Source organism: Balaenoptera borealis, assembly GCF_965194805.1.
Source record: "Balaenoptera borealis genome assembly, chromosome: 15".
In the NCBI taxonomy this organism is placed as follows: Eukaryota; Metazoa; Chordata; class Mammalia; order Artiodactyla; family Balaenopteridae; genus Balaenoptera; species Balaenoptera borealis.
The window spans coordinates 60,731,802-60,736,978 of record NC_138871.1 but is presented as its reverse complement, the minus strand read 5'-3'; the positions used below and the strand labels follow the sequence as shown (position 1 = coordinate 60,736,978).

Genomic DNA, 5,177 nt, shown 5'->3' with positions numbered 1-5,177 from the left:
GGACTTTCCCAGCACCACTCAGGCGGAGCCAGACGGCGGAAGGACTCCTCAGCACAGAGGACAAAACCCAATTAAAGCGGCACTCCGCTCAAAACCAGGTGACCAAGTCTTACACCTTCCCCCCCTCGCCCCCCCAAAAAAGGAAAATCTCCAATCAAGGCACCCCAGTAGGGAAGTACACCCTGGTGTCCGCACGCTCGAGGTTCTGCCACTCACCAGAGACGTCTCAAAGATAGGACAAGACCAAACCAGACCAGCACCGTTTCATCCTCCTCCTCCGCCTCTTCTTCCTCCTCCTCTTCCTCACATCCTTCAGGTGGACCACCTTCATCTTCATCGTGTTCATCTCCATCCTCCTCCTCCTCCTCCTCTTAGCCTGGGGCTTCGCCAAGATGGCGGCGCCCATGTTGCAGTGCATTTCCCAGGGTCGGTGGTTTGGTACCTGAGGAGGGTCATGAGTCTGGCCCCTGGGGCTGTGTGAGGCCCACACGGGCGCTCAGGGGTTTCTGGTGGTGCAGAAGGCTCGGGGTCTGTTCAAGGAATTCTTCCCCGGGAGGGTGATGAAGACAGAGCTCCCAGAGCTCTTCCGCCGCGGCGCGGCGGGGCGGGCAACTTGCCCCGCATCATCTACACGCGGCTTCGACCCCACGGCCGGCTCACTTCACGTGGGGCGTCTGCTGGCGCCGCTGGGCCTGTCTCACTCCCAGCGAGCAGGCCACAGCACGCCTGCGCTGGTGGGAGGCGCCGCGGCGCGCCTGGGAGACCCGAGCGGTGGTTCCAATGAGCGCGAGGCACGGGACGCAGAGCACCTGCGAATCAACGCGCCCGCCCTGCGGCGAGGGCTCAAGGCCCTGGCGGCTGATCACCGGCAGCTCCTCACTAACGGGCGGACCCAGGGCAGCTTCACCTTGCTGGACACCTCGGCGTGGTCCCAGAGGTATCACCTGGGGCACTTCCTAGCTGCAGTGGGCGGCCACTTCCGCAGGGGCACGCTGCTGAGCCGGCTGAGCATGCAGCCTCAGCTAAGAGCCTGGAACGCATGAGTTTGGCCAAGTTTTGTTTTTTTGTTTTTTTTTTTTTTATATTTATTTATTTTTGGCTGTGTTGGATCTTCGTTTCTGTGCGAGGTCTTTCTCTAGTTGCGGCGAGCGGGGGCCACTCTTCATCGCGGTGCGCGGGCCTCTCACTGTCGCGGCCTCTCTTGTTGCGGAGCACAGGCTCCAGACGCGCAGGCTCAGTAGTTGTGGCTCACGGGCCTAGTTGCTCCGCGGCATGTGGGATCTTCCCAGACCAGGGATCGAACCCGTGTCCCCTGCAGTGGCAGGCAGATTCTCAACCACTGCGCCACCAGGGAAGCCCCTGGCCAAGTTTTTAATACCAGGTGCTCCAGGCCTATGATTGCTACTACCTGTTCTAGCCTCATGGATGCCGGCTCCAACTAGGTGGATCTGATCAGCTGGGCAATATCATGTCTGGATATGAGTTCATCCGTAAGTTCACTGGAGAAGACATATTTAGAATCTGTTGCTCTAATTACAACTGGAGCAAAATTGGGAAAGTCCCCTGGCAATGCTCTTTGGCTAAACAAATAAGACATCTCCATTTGAATTGTATCAATTCTTTGTGAGGCAGCAAGATGATTTGGTAGAAAGGTCCCTGAAGCTCTTCGCTTTTCTGCCCCTTTCAGAGATTGACCACATAATGTAGCTGCATGTCAGAGAGCCAGAAAAGCGGGGTGGTCAGAAATGACTCGCTGCAGAAGAAACAAAGCTTGTTCGCAGACAAGAAGGACTGGAGTCTGCTAAAAGGTGTGCACAAGCCCTTTATCATAGTAGCATAGATGCGCTAGAGGTCATGTCTGATCAAACTCTTTTAGAGTTTTTAAAAGAAGCTTCATTTTCTGAATTAGTTCTTGACCCTGGAACAAGCATCCTAGATACCTGCTGCAAAGCAAATGCCATTTCAAATGGACTCCGAGGGTATCGGATGATAACAGAAGGCAGAATCAGTATAAATCACAGACAAGTAACAAATTCTGAGACTGTTTTAGTTGTTGGACAACGTATTCTTAAGAATGGACTTTGGTTACTTAAAATAGGAAAAAGAAATTTCTACGTTATAAAATGGCTTCAGCAATGATAAAAATCCTTCTGGTGGTTCAAACTTATCCACAATTCATTCTCAAGACATACGAACTTATACCTTCGCTTATGCAAATCAAACAATAGGCAGGTGGGGAACAGGGGAGAAGTGTCTCAGGAAGGCCTCATAGGGTCCTGCTCGGTAACACGAGAACAAGAAATTGCAGGGCTTGTAGGCAGCACCGTTCAGCTACATCAGGCGTGCGTGAAGGGGGTCATAGATATGAAGTTGGAACATGCCCAACCACGCCCAGGACTCTATTTCCTGTCACATTTGGCTCAGTCTGCTTTGAGGAGGGATAGAGACATCTGTGTGGCCCTTCTCAGGACCAGCACAGGCAGATCAAGCTGAGAGCACCGAAGTTCACTTGTGCTGGCAAGGAGCCGTCAGCCTTGAAAACAGGGTCCATTTATGGTTTACCTTTTCCTTTGTCTCGGGACATAAAATCAGCAAAATTTCTCCTGCAGCCAATCACCGTTTTCTGTGGGCTTCTTGCAGAAGCGCCAGCTGTCACTCCATGACTCAGATCACTCCACACAGCACATTCTAACCTGAATGACACTGGCCAAAATGCACTAGCCATCGGTCCCGCCTGCTTTGAATTTCCATCGTTGCACAGCCCAATCTTAGCAGAGGGAAGCCCCCTCAAGGAAGCAGAGCTGAAGGTTATCTCTGACCCCTGACTTGCCATGTGACTTTGGACAAGTTAGTCTGAACATCAAATTCATCAGAAAAATAGGAGTGAATACTATCTGCCCTGGGGTAGGATCCAATGAGGGAAGTAATGTGCGTGAACGTGCACTGAAAAGTGACAAGTGACACAAAGATAAGAAGTAGTGATGATGATGTGTATCCTTATACACTGAATGCAGCGTCTCTCCTCCTCGGGAGACCAGGAGGATGTAAGTGCATAAGGAAGTGGATGGCATTTACGTTCCCGGGGGAGAGGCTGTGCACAAAGACATGATAAATACTCCTGCCAGCTCAAAATAAACACTGGTGTCACAAAGACACTTCTTCCAGCCCCCTGGTGTTTGGGGTCCTCCCTTTCTGTATTCCACCTCCCTGCTCTTTCTCTCTATTTCTATGGCGCCTGTCACCATGGTTTCTAGGTACTCGCATAAACACATTAAGTTGAAAACAGAGCCGTATGTGGGAAGACACACTCCTTATTTCCCGAAGCTGAGCTTGGAAGAGGAGCGACCAGGTGGAACTGACTCCCCAGATGATGGAATCTTGAGATTTCATGTGGGAGAAGAGAAGCAAACACCAAATATCTATCCAATGCCTGCAGGCTGTAACACCTTATTAGCTGCCTGAAGATTCAGAGTAATGATTCTGTGTGCCTTGCCCTCGAGGACTTACAGCCTCTAAGGCAATAGCAGACTCTCCAAATACACCACTAACTTAGGGACACTGGATTGCACCAGGGCTCGTCCTTGCCAAGGGTAGATGGATATACATACAGCTGAGAGCTCACCTGTGGAAAAACACCAGCTCAGCCCAGAAGTGAACTCTGTCTGGTCTCATACTGTGCCAGGGGCATCCGAACTAACAGATGAAAGCCATCACTATGGAGATGTGTTGAGGAGCGGGGAGGGATGAGTAAAGACCTGCAGAATGGAGCAGGCAGAGCTTGTTCCAAACCAAGAGATGATTCCTGTATCTCATCACGGGCAGCTAGCCCCTCTTGAGCCAGAATTTGTAAAAGCCTCAAATAACATCCAAAGAGAAGTCAGATCCTTGGTTCTAGCTCCTATTCTGCCACTATGTCATTAGATAATCTAAAGTGATTACTTAATCTTGTCTGATAAATGTGGGGTTACAGACCTTCAGAGTTGGATAAAACCCTAGCACCTTGCCCATATTTTATGAACCACAAGTCAGAATATATTTGCCAAAACATCCTTATTCTGTTTTCAAGATCAAGAGGCTTTCGAAGGGGTATGGAGTGAATGTGGGCATACTGGAGTTTCTGGGACATGTGATGGTTTATAGTCACCGTCACAGGCAGAATATTGAAAATAGGACTGTTCCAGAAGGCCTGAGACAAGGGATGCAGGAATGGATGGCTTTCCAGCAGGACGTTCCTTCCCAGGGCACCACCACGTGGTCAGAAACACCTCCTTGAATATCTCCATGGGGGCTAGTTTTACTATTGAAGCAAAAAAAAAAAAAAAAATCCACTTCCTAGTACCTTATTCCTCGGTCCCAATTTTGTCCTCTAATCCTGTCCCCCCCAAAAAATATCTTCTCTTCCAGGAACCTCCTGAATATTTAAAAGAGAGACTGGTCTTTGCATGCCTTCTTTATCCTAAACCAAACGTCCTTAGTTACTACAACTGTTTCTTGGTTGCCAGGCCTGTCATCTGGGATGACCTAACTGTATGCTAATGGAACACACATCTTTTTAGAGAGATGGTTTGACCAGAGTCGTGGCACGCTTTAGCCACGAGGGGAAGGTCGAGGCTCCCTTAGTCCACCCTAGGAGAGGAGGCAGCTGGAATCTGGTTGAGGGTATGGAGTTGGGCATTCTTCTGACCGCTTCCACTCTCCTTTTCAGGATCTCCATCCTGCAGAAGCAGGCCCTTGCCAGCAGGACCAAGGTGAAGCCAGGAAGAGGAGGTAGGGAGTGGCTAGCCTAGAGCTCTACTCTAGGCCGAGAGAAATAATGTGGTCACTTTGCCAGGCCTTCTCATCAACCAAGTAAAAAGGTCAGATAAAGGGGGCCAAAGAGGTTTTTCACTTAGTTTGAGGGAAGAGGAGTGCTTGAAGCTCACCCAGCCGTGAGGGCTAGCCAAGACCCAGCCATCTCCAGCTCCTTCCAACAGAGGAATGGTGACAACCAGCAAAGAATAAGTATACTACAGTGAGATAGTTACATCCCTTGGCCCAGGTGCTGTGCTTGGTATTAATGCAACCAAACATGGCATTTACCTTCTTAACCAGTTTCCCTGTTGGCTCATATCAGAACCATGGATGACGAGGAAAAATGTTTTCCTAAATAAAACTAAACCTAGATCCTGCAAGGTTTA

General features: G+C 50.0%; 1 pseudogene across 1 annotated transcript; it reads left to right on the top strand.

Moving 5' to 3' along the window:
• Positions 1–392: 392 nt before the first annotated feature.
• Positions 393–4,720, top strand: LOC309611535 (tyrosine--tRNA ligase, mitochondrial-like; annotated as a pseudogene). The gene is made up of 2 exons: positions 393–1,066; positions 1,382–4,720. The product of its transcript is annotated as a tyrosine--tRNA ligase, mitochondrial-like (transcript).
• Positions 4,721–5,177: the final 457 nt, after the last annotated feature.